Source organism: Podarcis liolepis, assembly GCF_965112155.1.
Source record: "Podarcis liolepis genome assembly, chromosome: 4".
Lineage (NCBI taxonomy): Eukaryota > Metazoa > Chordata > Lepidosauria > Squamata > Lacertidae > Podarcis > Podarcis liolepis.
Window position 1 is genome coordinate 48,730,582 of NC_139558.1, and position 18,374 is coordinate 48,748,955.

The 18,374-nt window shown below is 49.0% G+C and overlaps 1 protein-coding gene across 12 annotated transcripts in view; it reads right to left on the minus strand.

The window, feature by feature from the left end:
- The window catches only part of BCOR (BCL6 corepressor), an 86,526-nt gene that overhangs the window by 62,519 nt on the left and 5,633 nt on the right, over positions 1-18,374 (minus strand). The window lies entirely within an intron of this gene.

Genomic DNA, 18,374 nt, shown 5'->3' on the forward strand with positions numbered 1-18,374 from the left:
TAGCTCCCAGATTATGGAACACTCCCTCCCTGTAAAGTTGCATATGTCTCCCATGTTGGCATCATTTTGCTGACAGTTAAAAAATACTGTATTTTTCGCTCTATAACACGCACCCGACCATAACACGCACGTAGTTTTTAGAGGAGGAAAATCCGTAGGCATGCCACCCATAGGCATTCCCTCCAGAACACGCACAGACATTTCCCCTTACTTTCTAGGAGGAAAAAAGTGAGTGTTATGGTGCAAAAAATACGGTACCCTTCGGGGCTGGGTGACAAGGGTTGGCAGTCTGTTATTCCTTGCCTGCTGTGTTGTGAACCTAAACTATATTTTTATATAGAAAATATATGGAGGTGGGGGGAGGGTGCCAAGCAGAAAGCAAAAACACGTCCTTTACTATGTGTGTGTGTGCCCATGGGCTCCTATTGGAAGGAGGACAGGGTAAAAAATATAACGGGGGGGGGAGAAAATATTGTGGGATGCGTTATTACTAGAGCAGTCAAGTACAACATTTTCTTGTTGCCTAGAATGGACACACAGCGGAATGTGACTCCAGACAGGGAGGACTTCCTGTCATACCTTCTCTGGAGCTTCTTACCCCTGTGTGTGACCCTAGCTGACCAGATAAAAGGGCAAGCCATGCAACCATCTCACTCTTGCTCTCTTGGACCCTCGCTGTCCTGGCTCTTATCCAGCACACAGCTCAACCGTCAAATAGGATGGAGCCCAAAAGCAGAAAGTCTGAGATGTAGCTCAGACTTCTTTTCACTGCCGCCACAAGATAAAACCTGCCTTCAGATTACTGCTGTGAACTGAATGTGAGTAAAACTTTATTCTTACTTTTAAAGAAGACTGTGTTGTGTTATTCTTATTTTAAGAGGGAAATCAAGGGGAAACTTACCAGGAACAATCCAAACTGGACAAGCCAGGCTGGATTGCTTAATTAAAGGATTATAACGAATCATCAACCTGCTTCCAATAAGTTGCAAAGGAAATGTGCTCTGCTGCTTACTCGCTAGCGTGAGTGAGGAGGGATAATATTCAAACAATATATACTCTCCTACCTTCCTTAACATTCCCACAAATATGAAAGATTATGTGCCATTTTTAAACGTAGTGAAACAAGCAGGGATCAACTGTATCCTCAGGACAATTATCCTGGAGAATAGCCCAATGGGCTTCAAGGAGAGAATCCTGAACTAAGCCATTTGTAGACTGGAGATTGTATGTACAAAAGTAACTGAAGCTGTGGTCCTGAAAACACCTGCAAGATTTTACATCTTCAGATTTTTTTCTTAGATGCAAGTGGAACGTGTCCTTTGGTAGGCTCCCTCTTCTGTCAGTGGGCCCATGTGGGTTTATCTTGCTGTTGTGGGCAAGGCACCAAGGAGAAGCACTGTGTCTAGCTCTGTCTTAATTTTCCACAATTGCCTGTAACAATGCTAGGTAGGAACTATTATCATAAAAGAATAGCTAGATCCAGCTCCCTGGCACTGCTTTGAATGCAAGGCCGGGTGTGGGTGTGTGCGTGCAAGGGGCAGGCGTCAGCAGAGGACCCTGCCAGGTACTTGGATCCTAGCAACTCCCAAGGATGTGGTTGGGGAAGGGCCATAGTTTAGTGATGAGATGTATGCCTTGCATACCCAGGTATGTCCAGGTAGGACTGGGAGATCCCTGACTGAAAGAGAGCAGCTGCAAATCTCTGTAGCCAGTGCAGATCTAGATTTACCCAATGGTCATATTCAGTATAAGGTAGCTTCCTATGTGCTTGTGCCATCCACATCTGGAAGAGACTGCAATCCTTACTTCCTAAAGAACAGTGTTCCTCCCTGGCTTCAGGTAGGTGTTCCAGGACACTGTGTACTCCATGCATGATTATCTAGCCCAGGGGTTCCCAAAGTGTGGTCTGCAGGTTTCATTCAGGTGAGCTGCAGCATGCCCACATTAAATATTCATAATGATGTTTTACTGATATTTTTTATTGCTTCTTTTATTTCTTATGTTGTAATTTATTGTATTACAGTCTGAGTTCTATGGAATGTGAGTTGTAATATAATAAAATAGAGTATAAGAAATAAAAGAAGCAATTAAAAGGCAATTAAACATCATACAGCTCCTAACATGGCACAATACAACAGCTACAAAAGGCAGAATATCATTAAGTGGTCTGTAAAGACCATTAACAATTTTCAAGAGGTCCATGGTCCAGGTGGGATTTGGGAACCAAATATCTAGTCTAGCGTAAGAGGAGGCCAGTTGTTTGTTTTTAGGTGAATAAACCTTTCAAAAGAGTGAATTCACAGGTGCGTGTTCTCAACTACATGACCTCAGTATCAAGTGTTGACAGCCATCACAATTAGAATCACAGAATTTTAGAACTGGAAGGTACCCCAAGGGTCGTGTAGTCCAACCCCCTCCAATGCAGGAAGAGGACACACAGCACTTCCTTGGGGTTCCAGGATGGATGCTTTTCAAAGGCGCAGGCTCACACATTTCAGCTGAGGCATGAGATAGGCAGAAGCGTGTGTGCATGTGTGAATCAACCCTCAGCTAAGCTGCTTACATTCTGTAACATCCTCGCCGAGCGCATACATCCTTTCCCTACTTTCAGAGGAATATTATGCAGTTGGGGACGCGCCTGCTAAATAAATGTTGCAGGTGAGGGTCGTCGTCCCCCTCCTCTAACTGGCCCAAAAAAGCTCATTCCTCCCAGTAGCACTGGGAGGTGTTGTTCTTTCAGCTCAGCTTTGTGGTTCCTGCAAAACCACCAGACACACTTACAAAGGAGTAAGGGCCATTGCAGCCCGCAAGACTTGAATTTCCAAACAGGCTGGTTGGGGACTGCGCCGCGAGATATTCAAAGGGGGAGGGGAGAAAGAGAGGCGGGCCTCAAACCCCCATACCAGGAAATCGATGAGGAAGATGATGCTGGGGTGGATTTCTTGTGTTTAATATTTGTTTTGTTTTTCCCTCGGGCATGCTCGCTACTTTCTTTACTAGGGCCCGGGGCGAAACCGTTGTCCCCTGTCGCCGCGCCGCCCCCTTTAGTTCTCTCTCCCTCGCCATAGAGAGAGCTTTGTGTAAAAGCCGAAGAGGCGCTGGCTGCTCGCGCTCCAACAGCTGTCACATTATTTGCACTAGCTGTAAACAGCCTTCGGCCCCCCCCCCTCCGCCTTTCTCCCTCCCTCCCCACACCACATAGTTAAATCCAGACTAACAATCCACAGTTAGAGATCAAACCAACAACAGCAGCATTGTGTCTGCCCTTCCTTGCTCTAGCATCACTCCTGCAGCTGGTTTACTCGAAACAAGGAGCCCCCCTCTCCCCTCCCTACCCCCCCGCCTCCCCCCAGGCCAGGGAACTATTTGTATCAGCCAGTCCCTCACTCTCGCGAACTCTCCTTGGGCAATAAATGGGGTCTTTTAAAAAGTAAGCTTTCCTCCGCCTCCCCGCGCGCCACCCCCGTCCTCTTTTTGCTCTTTTTTGACGCGTCTCTCTCTCTCTCTCTCTCTCTCTCTCTCTCTCTCTCTCTCTCTCTCTCTCATTTCCTCCCCAAGTCGCCCTCTCCCCGAAGGGCCAGGTCAGAGCTGGAGTCCTCTTCTTCTGCTCGCCTCGAGTCCAGCTGCAGTAGCTTAGCGCGCCCCCCGCCCGCCCGTGCCTTTGCCCGGGTCTCGCTCATTGTGGCTCTTAGAAGCTTTAATGCCTCTCGTTCCGCAGGAGAAATTCCTCAGCTGGCTGCATTTGCAAGCGCGGGCGTCGGGGGGGGGGGGCGCCGAGCAGAGAGCAGAGACTGTTGCTTTCTTGCCGTCCTGCTTTTAACAGTTTCTTTCCCTCGTGGTCCTTAAGAGACGCCCCCCGTCGCCGCTGCCCCCCCCCCGCCCCCAGCGCTCCTCATCAGCTCCCCAGAAGCTACAGGCCCCGGACAGTGACGTGGACCCGTTTATTTGCACTGAGTGACACGAAGAGACGCCGTGTCACTCAAGCGAGAGGGACGCGGAGGGAGGGGGGGGTTTGAAAACCTCTTTTTTCCAGCGCCTGCCGCACCCGGCGCCCGCTACCTGAAGCGAGCACTTGCAGGCCGGTTTTCTGCTCCCCGCACCAGCTGAGGCCCAAATACTCGAGTCGTAGCTGTCTGGAGAAAGAACGAGCTGCCAGAAAGGGCGCCCGGGGGTTATTCTGATGCTGGGATTCCCAGCCTGGGAAACTGGGAAACCCAGTAGAAGAGATAGGGGTTACTGGGTCGGTGATTGTGGGGGCGAAGAAAGGAGTAGAACCATAGAAGTGTAGAGTTGGAAGGGACCCTGAGGGTCATCTAGTCCAACCCCCAATGCAGGACTATGTAGCTCTCCCATATGAAGGTAGGGCATCCACATTAGCGTAGGCGCAGCCTAGGTACCACCTTCTGGCTTGTCCCAGTTCAAATGAAAGGAGGCCTCGCTCATCTCTTATTCTCACGTCCCACGCCCACTAACCGCTCGACAATATCCAAGTTGACTCGGTCCTAAATCCCTGTGTTCAGTTAGGATTTACTCTCAAGGCAAGTGCATATAATATTCCCCCTGTTAGAGCGACCTAGACCCACTGGATATTGCTCCCGGACATACTTGCTGCTGCTGCTGCTGATACTCCGCTATGGTTTTGGCCATGCCCCGAGCAAAATAACGGAAGTGGAAGATCTTATGCAGCGGGACAGGAGCAGCCTCAAGTGAGGCCTGCCATATTTTCTTGGACTACAATTCCCATCAACCCTAGTCATTGTATCCAGTGGCTAGGGATTATGGGAGCTGTAGTCCCTGCCGAAGGTGATGCCGGCGAGTGCCCCCCCTCTCTCACACACACACACACGTGTCCTCCTAGGCACCCTATATGTACTCATTGAGCAATTGAACTATTTGCCTATCCTTAAAAATAAAAAACCCTGCTGCGTAAAATACAGCTCTTGTATGCCAAAGTCCTCAGGAGCCGGAGGAACAGCTGCTTAGGTGTCCTGATCTTTTGGGGAAATAGCTGAGAAGGAAGCTGCTTTGGTATCTCTGGGCCAGCGGGCAATTTGCCACCAACTACTTGTTCAAAGCCCAGGCGACCCTCACCGCGGAACAAACACACAGCCTTTTACTTGGGAAAGAGACCCCGGTCCAGCCTGCGGCTTTCCTCCTCTCGAGTAGCTGGCCTTTAGGTTCAGCGCAATTCATCTCGATTACGACGGGGAGACCAGGTGGCTGGAGCTGTGCAGGCCGAGTCTCAGCTGCGGTCTCCAAGAGTGCAGCTTTGGGAGGCACCAACAGCCGCGAAAATTAACTCTTGACCCTAAACACATTTACATGGCAGCCGGCCCTGCTCAAGTCAAGAAGGCTGGCTGGCTCCAGTGTGCAAATGCAGTTAACTCTGCAAAGGGAGTAAATCTCGTGGTTGTACCTCCGTAGACCCCTGGCAACTGACAAACAGGCCTGTGTCATAAGCAACCTCTCAAGACCGTTTCTTTTTGTTTTCCATTTCGCCCCTTTTTTATTACTACTGTTTTTATAAAAATAATTTTCTAAAAAAACTCTCGAAAATACAGTTGAAAAACTAGGATACGAAAGAGGCGCGGGGAAACTAAAGCGGTTGGGAAGGGAGGAAATTGGTGGTGCATTTCCTTACTTGCCAACTCCTAAATTTTATTAAACCATTGGGGCTTACTCCTAAAGTGTGTCAGAGATGGCAGCCTAAGCGTCTTGCTTCACCTTAGAAACTGTAACAGCCTAACCCGATGCAAGATTACCCGCCGGAAGCAAAACGCACAAGAGTCCTTAAATGGGCTTTTCCCCCACGTTAACTGCGCATGGGGTCGCAAACGTAGACCGCAAGACTTCTCTGGAAATAAGTCCCATTTAACTTACTTCCGAGTAACCACGCATTGGATTGGGCTGCCGGCGCGGCAAAGGATTGTTTGTGCCTTCTTCGCTGCCACAGAAAAGCAGGGAACTAACTTGCTCCACTGCAAGCCGAAACCCCAGGCGGCATCTCACCCCAACCAAGGCAAACCAGTAAGCTCGAGGGAACTTACTTCCGAGGGAGAAGACATAGGATCGGCCTGCGCGGGTCTTTGGATCTGGGGCTCTGCCTGTGCTGGAGACAGCGGGAGGCGCAGACTCCAGCTCTAGCTACTAAAGGTTAAAAGGTTTCGCTAGCGCAGCTCCTGTGTCTCCGACAGACGAGCCGCTGCCTCCGCAGCACCCAACTTCCGAGCCAAATTCTCCCGGGCGAGCGATTCCAAGCACCCGCGTCTTTGTAGCTCTGCTGTGGTCAGTTACAACCGGTGCCTCAGCCGAGCTGGCAATTTATTTGCTTGCCGCTGTACAAAGTGGGGGGGGGGGCGGGTGGAGAGAGGAGGGAGAAAGAGAAAACCATTGCTAACAAAATAATGTCAGCAAAGGCTGCAACACATTCTTGCGAGAGAGCAGCGCTTCGTGCCTACCGAGGCTCTTTCAGCACAAAGGCTTTTAGAGAGGAAGACGGGAGGGGGCGGGGGAGGGAGCGAGAGCGCTCTCGTATTTCAGGGCTGTTGTCCCCCTGGGAACCAAGAACCAAGTGTAGCTTCAATCAAATGCTGACTTCTCCTTCGGGAACTCAGCAGGAAACCTGATCTCACAAGTTTATGCCTGCCTCCATCTACACGGGCTGGGCTCCCCCCACGCCCCCATCCGCCTTCCCTTTCATACCAGCAATTTGTATATAGAGACGAGATCCAATATTCCTGATTGAAAAGGAGATGAGGCGGGAGGGCGGGGAAATCAGGTCGGGGACTCTCCGTTCTTGCCAAAAGCAAAACAGCCTCGAAACATCCACGCAGGGCAGCCTCGCGTCGCATCCACTGGGGCGAAGCCGTTGTTCCAAGCTCGCAAGCCGTCTCCTCCTCCCACCCGTATTCTTTATGCTCTTGATTACACGTACAAGGAATCTCCGGCGCTTAAGGCTGCAGCCCTCTTGGGTAGACTTCCTTGGGAAGAAGTCCCACTGAACTTAGTGGGGCTTACCTCTAAGGAAATGTGCCTGAGAGCGGACCTTTGGATGTTTGCTTCCGCACCCAGATCATCGTTACTCAGCAGTAAGCAAGGATGCTCAGCCGGTAGTACCGGCTTCCTGGCCATTATTAGGAGGGCTGCATCACAGCCCGAGGACCCCCTGCAGGATTTAGGGGCGCTCAACTGTTTGTAGGATAGGGCTCTTTGGTCAGATATACGAAGCCACTGGAAACATTTACGGTTCGCTCCGTTTCGACCCATTCCCCGAGACCAGATTAGCCCGAACCACTTGGTTTCACGGATCCGGTTAGTTCCACTAAAACAATGCAACCTGATCGGCGTAATAGTTTAAGCGCTGTCTAGAATGGGAGCCCAGGCATGGGCCAGGTGGAACGCGCCCAAACAGCAACCTTGTGGCGAGAAACAATGCTCTCAGGAAGGCCACTGTCCACCCGGGCCACCCCATCTCCTCCTCCTCTCCAATCAATGATCAGAAAGGATTCTTGATGGGGAACTGCAACTTCTTGTGCAAGACCAACTGCGAGCGTGGTTTACCCAACCCGCCCGGCCAAGAAGCAGCCAGGAGGAAAGGGAGATGACAGGAACCGAGACTCAGTGGGGAGGAAGGCGCACCAGTCACTTCCTGCTCTGAGGTTCCTTAACTGGGGGGAGGGGGGCGTTTCAGCCACTCCTCTCTCTCTTTTTTACAACTCTGCTTGGCTTCTGCTTGTAAAGTGTTCCTGAAACTAACAACCCACGGTTCAAGTAACATCTCAGCTTGTTCAGAGTACAGGGGACAAAAGAACTCTCCCCTGGCCAACCCGAGATAGCAGATACCACAACAAACATATCAGCCTGAAAGCACCACCAAACCCTTTGCTTATTTTTTCTTAAACCAGAGTAGAGTCCTTATGCATGTCTACTAGAAAGTAAGCAAAATACTTACTCTCCACAAAGTGAATAGGATTATTGCCAAATACTCCTTTTTCACCACCCCCATATATATTTTTTCCAAGTGCTCCCCTTCTCTTTAATGTTGCACTTATTTAGCAAACCTGGAATTCACTTAATTGCTTTCATTTGGCCTCCCCCAGCAACTTGCTCCTTTTGAAAATGCTGTAGGCACTCAAAATTATGCACACTCTACAATCTATCACTATGTCAGGAAAGGCCTTGCAGAGGTGGCATAGAACTACTGAGCAAACATAGCTCATGGATTGCAACCACACATCTTATTTTGGGTTTGGGGTTTCCTTCAAGGAAGCCAGTCATCCTCCTGATAAGAATTTGCCTATGCCAATTATAATGTGCAAATGGCTATCCTGAAACTGCATGTGTATTCATAAGTGAGCCTCAATGAGTTCACTGGCACTTACTCCAAAGTAAGTATAGTATTCATTGTATTGCAGCCATTACCATGTTGCCCAAGCCACAGTAAATCCAGAATCACTTGATTCATTGACTGATTGCTTTGAACTCAGTGTACCTAGAAGTACATGCGTTAAGCTCTGTTGCCACAGTGCACACCCTGATAACTGAATCCTGATCTACAGGTTAAAGTTCACATTATGGAAGATGCCAGCATGGTTAAAGAGCAGTGTAAACAAAGGTATAAAAAGCTAAGAAGGTTCCCCTATTCCAAAATGAAAGTCTTGTCCTAATTAGGTGGTGGGAATTAAAAACACACAAGTTATGGCAAAACCAATGTGCTGGGTAAAAGAAGCCAGCACAGCAATTGAGAAGCAAAATTCTAAGTGCATATAACAACTAACATTTATTAAAATAATATACGGCTTTATAAGGCTTTGGGCTGGGTGTCCACCAGTATGCAGATGATACCCAGCTATACCTCTCCTTCAAATCAGAACCAGTGAGGGCAGTGAAGGTCTTGTGTGAGTGTCTGGAGGCAGTTGGCGGGTGGATGGTGGCTAACAGATTGAGGCTGAATCCTGACAAGACAGAAGTTATTGGGGCACAGGGGGCGGGTGGGTGTGGGGGACTCCCTGGTCCTGAACAGAGTAACTGTGCCTCTGAAAGAACAGGTGTGCAGCCTGGGAGTCATTTTGGACTCACAGCTGTCCATGGAGGCACAGGTCAATTCTGTGTCCAGGGCAGCTGTTTATCAGCTCCATCTGGTATGCAGGCTGAGACCCTACCTGCCTGCAGACTGTCTCACTAGAGTGGTGCATGCTCTAGTTATCTCCTGCTTGGACTATTGCAATGCACTCTACGTGGTGACCCAGAAACTACAACTAATCCAGAATGTGGCAGCTAGACTGGTGACTGGGAATGGACACCGGGTCCTAAAGGATCTTTACTGGCTCCCAGTACGTTTCTGAGCACAATTCAAAGTGTTGGTGCAGACCTTTAAAGCCCTAAGTGGCCTTGGCCCGGTATACCTGAAGGAGCATCTCTGCCCCCATCGCTCAGCCCGGACACTGAAGTCCTCCTCTGAGGGTCTTCTGCTGGTTCCCTCACTGCAAGTAGCGAAATTACAGGGAACCAGGCAGAGGGCCTTCTCAGTAATGGGGCCCTCAGTAGTGGTTCCCTCCCTATGGAACACCTTCCCTTCAGATGTCAGTGAAACAAACAACTATCTGACTTTTAGAATACATCTGAAGGCAGCCCTGTTTAGGGAAGTTTTTAAGGATGTTTTTATTATGTTTTTAGATATGTTGTAAACCGCCCAGAGTGGCTGGGGAAACCCAGCCAGATGGTAGAGGTGGTATTATTATTATTATTATTATTATTATTATTATTATTATTATTATTATTACCATCCAGACAAGTCTTCTTAATGATTGGTAACTGATTAAAGTATGAGTAGCAGAGGGTACAAATAAAGGAACAATTTCCTACAATGGAGAGAAATAAGCAGTGGGGTAGGATCAGACTTGAGACCTGTCCCCCACCCCCATAGACAATCTGAAATCCAGGACAAGTAACGAGGTAGCCAGGTTTATGGATAACATCCAAATCCTTCAGATTGGTAAAATCCCAAGTAGACTATGAAGAACTCCAAGATGGGCAATTGGCCGACAAGATGGCCAACAGGATTCTATCTAAGTGCAAAGTGATGCACACTGGGGCACAAAAGCCTAACTTCATATGATGGGAGCTGACCTAGCAGTGACCAACCAGGAAAGATCCAGGAATCATGGCAGACAAATCAATGTGGGGGAGGGACGGACCGACCCCACTTCAGTGTGCAGAAGTACAGTGGTACTTCAGGTTAAGAACTTAATTTGTTCTGGACGTCTGTTCTTAACCTGAAACTCATCTTAACCTGAGGTACCACTTTAGCTAATGGGGCCGCCCGCTGCCACTGCGCCACCACCGCGCAATTTCTATTTCTGGGTTAGGGGAGTCTGGAACCTGAAGCTTCTGTAACTTGAGGTACCACTGTATTGAAAGAGGCAAAGTCAACTTGCCACTCTGGGTATTCACTGCAGTCATATGTGGGCAATCATGCAAGAAGGAACAGAGACAGGCTTGCATGTCTTTGCCCTCTCCAGAACATCACCTTTATCCTTTTTGCAACCCTCCATGGACTTGAGGGGAAAATTCTAAAGCAGGGAACCTTCCTCCATGCAAGAAGGCTCCCAGCTGACGTAGAAACGGCAGGGTTCTGAGCTGTACATAAAGCCTCCATGAGTAGATAGGTGAGGCTCCCTGCTTCAGACTTTTGCCTTCAAGTTTGTGGAGGGCTGTGAATAGGGTGAGGTGACACACCAGCCTCTACATCACTGTTTACATGCAAGCGTGCCGAACAAACAGGGCTAGAAGTATAAGCCTTACAGCCTTTATAGATATTTGTGGTTGGGCCACCTTTGGAGCACTGCATGCAATTCTATTGCCCCATCTAAATAAGGAAACTATAGAACTGGAAAATGTACACAGAAGGGGGACAAATTCCTTACCAGGATAAAGACTTTTAAAGTTGTGAATAGTTTGAAGAGGGTGTATGATTTTTTAAAAAAGTTTCTCCACTTCTCAAAATACTAGAGTTTAAGATTGCCCAATGAAATGAATCAGAAGTCAATTCAGACCTGGCAAAAGTAAATACTGTACAAAAGTAAATTTATGGAACTCGCTGTCACAGGATGTGGTAATGCCACTAAATAGGATGGCTTTTAATGGGCTAAACAAATGCATATAGAGGATATCGCAGCTCCTTCACATGATAGCTAAATGGAACCCCCATTTTCAAAGGCCAATGTACCAGAATATTTTCTGCTGCCAGCTGGAGACCTACTTTTTCACCCAGGCATTTGTGGGTATTAGTGCCAGTAAGAATCCTTCTATGTTATCATTTGTGCAGTGCTGCTTGTTGTGTTGATTTATTGTCTGCTCCCCTTTTTGTCTTATGGAATACTGCAATTTATATATATTATTAATTGTATCTCACACTGGGTTTGTTTGTCAATGACGAGCAGGCCACATATATTAAAAAATTATTATTACATAAATACCAGAGTCTGGGGACAGCTGTGCTGCCTTCCTGCCCTGCTTGTAAATTTCCCAGAGGCATCAGTCTGGCTACTGTTGAAAGAGAATGCCGGACTAAACGCCTCTCCCCCCACCCCCAGTGTGGTCCAGCACTGCACTTCTTAAGGTCTTATCATAGGCTGTGCATGCTCAGATCTATATATACAGACATCAGAAATGAAACCAGCACAGCCCCAAATATAGTGCCCCATCAAATAGGGCCATTACAAGCCCCCAGGAACCTGTCAATCCCTGTCAATAATCTGGGCTCCAAATCTCACTTTCTATGAATGTGGGATTAATGTGTTTTAGATATCCCTGGTTGAATTTATGCAGGGAATTATTATAAGCTACCCTGTTTTTGTTTGTTTGTTTGTTTCTTTGTTTAATGCTTGAGTAGTTTCAATCCATCCTAAATATTTACTCTGAAGAAAGCCCCAAGGATTTTAATGGAAACTACTTCCAAGGAAGTGTGCATAGGATGGCGGATATGACCTACTTCCAAGCAAGCAAGTTTGCTTCTCTAAGCCTGCACCCCCTCCTGCATTTAATAACACCACTGAAGTCTTCTGAAAAGCCTAAGCAAGATTGTCTTCATCTAAGCCTACAATTCACTTCCTTGATGGAAAGCACAACCTTGCAGTGCAAAAATAGACAACATCCGCTTACTTCTTACCCCCCCCCCCACCAAAACAAGCACAAAGTAAATATAGCCTGAACTCTACCAATTCACTTTCCTTCACTTTTCAAGAGCCTCCCATCCTAAGGGCAGCCACAACTGCAATTTTGTTCAGATGTGGGAATCTGATTTTATTCCTGATCACTAGAGCTGTACCCTTTGATAGAAACATTAAGTCGGCATGCTCTCCCTTCTTAAACAAAAACAAAAAGCAGCAGAGTATTCTGTTCCTGAAGTCTGACAAGTATCCCAGTTTGTGCATTTTTAGGAATCTGAAGTTGCAGTCCTTTGCACACTTCTTTAAGGAGAAGGCTTAACTGAGCAAAGTGGGCCTAGCTTCTGAGTAAAACAGGATCTTTCCGTGCTGCTGCAGCCCCCTCGACTGACTAATAGCAGAATGCTTTCAAGTTAAACAACAACAGCACACAAATGAAAGCACTGAGGTTTAAGACATCAGCCCTCCAGACCTGGATGGAAGCCCCAGTCATTTTAGCGGGCCTTCCTTCCAACTAATTTGTTTAGGATTTAGGTGTTAGAGGAGTGACCAGGTTTTTTGTTCTGTTTTTGTTTGTCTCAGTTTACGGTAGGCAGGCATTATGCTCAAGGATCCCACCTAAAGCTAAAATCGCATATAGTCAAAACATATAGGGTGCAAGGGATTGCCAAAGTCTTTCTGTCCAGACACAGACACTCTTTCTACCCCCTTTTAATTCCCACACACCCACCTCAAATTTTTTGCTAATCTGAATGCCTACAGGTTAAATGTGTTTAAATTGCAAGGTAACTGTACTGAGAAGCTAGTCCCATCGCCTTAATTAAAGCTTACTCCCAGAAAAATGTGCGCGGGACTGTAGCCTTAGACACTAAGTAAAGCAGGTCAAAGCTGCAATCCTATCCATACTTATTTGAATGAACACACACACACACCCCAATGAACAAGCTTGCATAGGATCCAACTGCACAGAGAACATTTGCGAAGAGAAGTGTCCCCAATATACCAAAAATGGTCAGCGCTGTTTCGTGGCTTCTTTTGCACGCGTGTTCCAGAGAGCGGCTGCGGCGCACTTTGGGAGGAAGTGGGGTGCCTCCCCTCCCCCGCCCAGCTCTCCTGCTGCTACTAAATTAAGGCGATACAAAGTGCACGGAATGCTTTCCTCTAAGGAGATGTGCCGCAGAGCGGAACAGTCACCCACCCCCTTTCCTAACGGTTCGCTGACTACACTCAACTCTCCGCACAGCCAGTTTCCAGGGAAGCGACTGCTGCCGGATTCTGTATTTTTCTCCTCTAATTGCCTTATGATCAAATTAAAACCTTGTCCTTGCCTTCTGGAAGACAAGACTCACTCGCGATCCAATATATTATTTTTACTTAATAACGTATGAGAGGACACGGCCGAAATTCCATCCAGGATCGGAACTCTTCCAAGGGACTCGCGCGGGTTTCCACGGTGGGATCGCTCAGGATTCCCACTCTCGCTCTCTGGAACAGAGCCGGATAACGTTCAAAGCGACCCAAGCCACCTCCCTCTTCCTCCAAGTTCCACGGTTCTAAAAATAGACGCCTAGCTAAGAACCCAGGAGTTTAGCAGGTCTTTTACGTTTGTGCCTAGACATTAAATTTAGTTTAATTTAGCTTCCGGTGTTTAATTTTAGCCAGTCTTCCCCTTCCCCGCCCCCTTCTCTCCCTCTCATGCAAATCAATATGGCAATTACCATCTAAAAGCTTGCCCAGCCCCAGGTCAATGTAAATTGATCATTGTCCGCCTCCTACAAAATAACACCGGGAGCCTGTGGTGCATAATGAGATTATACTGGAAAGTGTCTTGCAGATCACGAAATTATATTTCATGCAGCCAAAGGATCGTCTTCCACGCGGGCTTCCTCCTACCTGCCCTCCTCACAGCACCGCAGCGGATGAAATGGGCCAGGTGTGTGTGCATAATTTAAATGCAAGCGGAAGGGCCAGGAAATGAGCTGCCGCCGCAGCTATCACCGCTTTTCTGCCCTGGCTTTCTAATCTTTGACAGGTAACCACGAGGCAAGAACCGCGTGCATAGGTTTCTCAAGTGATGAGGAATTTTAGTTTAGCCGTCTGTGTTTTCAGGAAGCCTAAGCTGCAAAGTACTTTGGTTCCCTAGCAAATAAGGAAAATGAATACGCTTCAAGAGGACAAACTGATTTTCTACGCGGTGTGGATGGGGGGGGGGTGCTGCTGCTCGCTCCTTCGACTTGGTGGCCTCCTTGCTTTCTGCCCGAAAGTCAGCTCATCCATTAAGGAAGAGTCACCGCGCGCGCCAGAGGAGCCCTTGTGAAACATTCGTTAACTTTTGCCAGGAAAGCACGCCCCGGCTGCTTGCTCGCGATTCAGGGCCCGACAGTTGAACAGGGCCGAGGAAAAGGGAGGTCGCTTCAGCGTAATTCTCGTTTATCAGCCCGGCTTGGGGGAAAGGACACACAAGGATTAAACGCAGCCGGCGCTGCTCGCGGAAATGGGAACTCCCCCTGTCTGCAAACGAGGCCTCCGCTCCACGCTCGAGTCAGGGAGGGCTCTAGCGTTCTTCCTCCCTCCCCCCCCCCACCTCCTTCGGATGTAGTACACACACACACACACGAGAACGACGTTAGTCTGGCTCTCTGGAAAGAATCTGCTTGATCTATTTAACTGGCTAGTGCAACATTGCGCGGAGAGGAAGGAAGAGGAGGAACATACGCACCCACCCACCGCCTCCCCTCCTCCCCACCTTCTCTCTCCCACCCTCGCTACCACTAGCATTTATTTTTAACAAGCAAGCCCAGCAGGCGAAAGCACCGGAGGCTGCGGTGCCGATCGTGTTGCATGGCTGTTTGTGAGGCCTCCCTGGAAATGGAGGGCTAAACGCGAGATGGTGTGTTGCGCCGCGACGCCTGGTATGTAAACCAAGCAAGCAGCCGCTGAACAGAAGCCGGGACGAGCCTGCTGTGCAGGATGAATGGATGGATAGATAGATAGATAGATAGATAGATAGATAGATAGATAGATAGATAGATAGATAGAAAGGGGCCTGATCCAAGGGGGCTTCTAAAATGCTTCAGTTCATTTCTACATTCGGTTAACACCTTCCAACCCACAGCAAAAGCCAGACAATTAAAAATAAATAAATCAGAGGGCTTATTTTAAGGAGGGTTGTCTCCAGCCTAGTCCCCAACTCAGCTATAACTAAATGCCTTTGCCCCAGCTGACCATTAAAGCCTTTATCCCAGACGTAACTTCTGGTGGAGAGCTGGTGTTGTGTAGAAAGGAGTGTCAGATTGGAAATCTTCTGCTCAAATCTCAGCTCATCTAGTAGGAACTCACTACTACACGTATCATGCCTTAAAAGCACATATGAAGCACCCATTTCCAAGTATCCTGGGAACTGTAGTTTACCCTCTCAGAACTACAATTCTCAGCAGTTTTAACAAACCACAGTTCCCAGGGTTCTTGGAGGTGCGTGCCTTAAATGTATGTTGTGTAGGCAGCCTAGATGACCTTGGGCAAGCCAAACACAACACTAGCCTACATTACAGAGGTGTTATTAAGGAATACTGAGGATGTGCTTAAAGCACTCCTGATGGTTCAAAATGGCTGCGCAAGTTGCCTCTGATAAAATGCTTTAGGAACGAGGTCTTGCGATATAAGGTCTTTTGGGTTCCTCATCCTCCCTCCAGGGAGCGAATACCTAAACTACTACAGTGGTACCTCAGGTTAAGAACTTAATTCGCTCTGGAGGTCTTTTCCTAACCTGAAACTGTTCTTAACCTGAAGCACCACTTTAACTAATGGGACCTCCTGCTGCCGCTGCGCCGCCGCTGCACGATTTCTGTTCTCATCCTGAAGCAAAGTTCTTAACCTGGGGTACTATTTCTGGGTTAGCGGAGTCTGTAACCTGAAGCGCATGTAACCCGAGGTACCACTGTATGCTGATATCACCTTCTCCTCATCAGGCAGATAACCGTATACAGAGGCGGAGGCTGCCCCGTCAAGACTAAACTGGAGAAATGAATTTTCCAAATTTACACGGGACACTCCAGCCGCTAAACCAAATCTGTTTTGAAGCCGGGGGTCTTTTGACTGGCCACAACAGAAAACAGGCGTTGGCTGGCCTTGAAAATGGGCCTTGTTCTCTTCTGCCTGAAGTTTGGCAAGCCACCCAAAAAAATACGCCCTGCGTCATAGTGTCTGTGGGGAGCTCCCTTTTCAACCCTCCTGCTTACAGAACGCCGTAGGAAGCCTGTGGCGATTGCAACAGGGACTTTTAAATTAGAAGTGCAAACTGGCCGGATGAAGGTGGGGGGAGGAGAGAGATGTAGCGGGACTCTTAAGCCGCATGCCCTGAGCCCCTAAACACCTACAGTAAAGCCAGAGATTGCTCGCTGCTCCTTCAGTATTTCTGCAGCTGCTACAGTTATTTAGAGCCAAGGGCATGCGAAGCGCTGTGGAAAACACTGAAATAAAGGGGGGGGGCCGGGAAATCCCATTAGAGGGAAAAGGCTAGGCTGGGAAAGGGGGAGCGAGAGGCTCCCACAGCAAGTACTTCGAAGCAGCGCCACGTTGGACTGCCCACAGCAGGTTAGCCCTTAGATCCAAAACAGAAAGAGAAGTGAGGAAGCCATCAGATTTCCAGGAGAGAAAACTTCCACAGGCAGAACCCGAGGCCCTGAAATGGACGGGGTTTGCTTCCATCTACTATCTTTAGAATCCAGGCGCTAGCTGCTCCGCCGTTTACGACTCCCTGGAAAGGCTTCCTGTGCCTGCGATCCAGGAGGCGCTTAAATTACGTCTGTGCAGCGAGGCCCATTAACATCGCAAAGGGAGCTTAACCGGCTTAAGCGCAAGGGTGTGGGAAATGCAGCCGCAGGGACTGAGGCTTGATTAGATGATCGGATTCTCACCCCCCCCCCCACACACACACACCCGCTCCTTCCCATCCCTCGCTCGCTCGCTCTCCTAGGTGTATATATTTAGCTAGCAGACACCCAGAGGGGTTTAAAAAGACTCCGAGTTCCCTCCTCCCACAATCATGCAGCAAACACGTTCAAGAAGAACTGCTTGCAGGCAGCAGGGGAGCAACCGAGACTCTCATCTGCGTGGTTGATTACAGCCCTAAAACGGACGACGTGTAATTTCAGTTCTCGCTCCAGATCGTGGGCTTGATTTCCAGGGGCCCACTTATCCGAGGGAGGGAGGGAGCAAGTGAGAAGAGGGGAGAGGGGGGGAGAGACGCTGTAGGCTTTATTTGTCCTCGTCCCTATTAGCTATGCAGCCAATCTATCATTTCCGGCGGTGCTTCCATCTAATTACCGATGTATTTAGATGTGACGTGCAAAGAACTGTCGAGCTGCCTGCTTGGCTCTGCGCGGACTCCTCGTCGGGAAGCTTTCCAGCGAGGGCTGGAGCGCTGCGAGCCAGGGCTCCAGACAAAGAGGGAAAGAACTGAGCCGCGTCGCGGGCAAATCCAACGCAAAGCAGCTTTCCTCCGGGGTGATAAAGGGCCAGAGAACCTCATTCGGGGGCAGCCGATGTCTGTGGGAAGGGGGGGAGGGGAGCTCCGAAGGCAGGCGCGCTTATATTCCGCAGAGAAGGGCTTTGCTCTTCCCCTCCCACCCACCAGCCCTTCTCACAGAAAGGAGACCCCAAACAGAAGCGCGCACAGAGAGCCAGAGCCCCCGTTTGCTTCTGTCAAGTCTAATGTGTCTCAAGGCAGCCGCAGGTAAGTTTTGCCCCGGCTCTCTCCGCTTATGTATTGACCAAACACAGGTGAGGCTCGCCTAGCCCCGTCGTATGGAACAAAGTCAGTCCCTACTGGGCACTCAAAAAACAAAGCACCCACACCGCCCACTCCCCATTTCTAAGAAAGGGAGAGCTGGATTCTGCTCCTAAGGTTGTTCGCCTGGAGGTCTTTGGCCGGAGTGGCTCCGAATTCTCCGCTCTGGCTTTGTCCTTGTGAGCTATGCCTCCCTCCTCCTCCCTCCCCCCCTCCCCAGAATGGAGAAGGGAGCGCTGAGTGGATCTCCTGCTCCAGCTCGACCCCCACCCCTTCTTCCTCCTCCACCACCACGCCTGGCTCGCCTTGTGCTTCTCTGTGCTTGCCTGGCTCTGCCCCAACAGGACACGGGGTTAAGCGCGCTCAGCGGAGTTCCCAAACGACGAAACTTCTGGGAACGGAAGAATCTGGCACTCGGC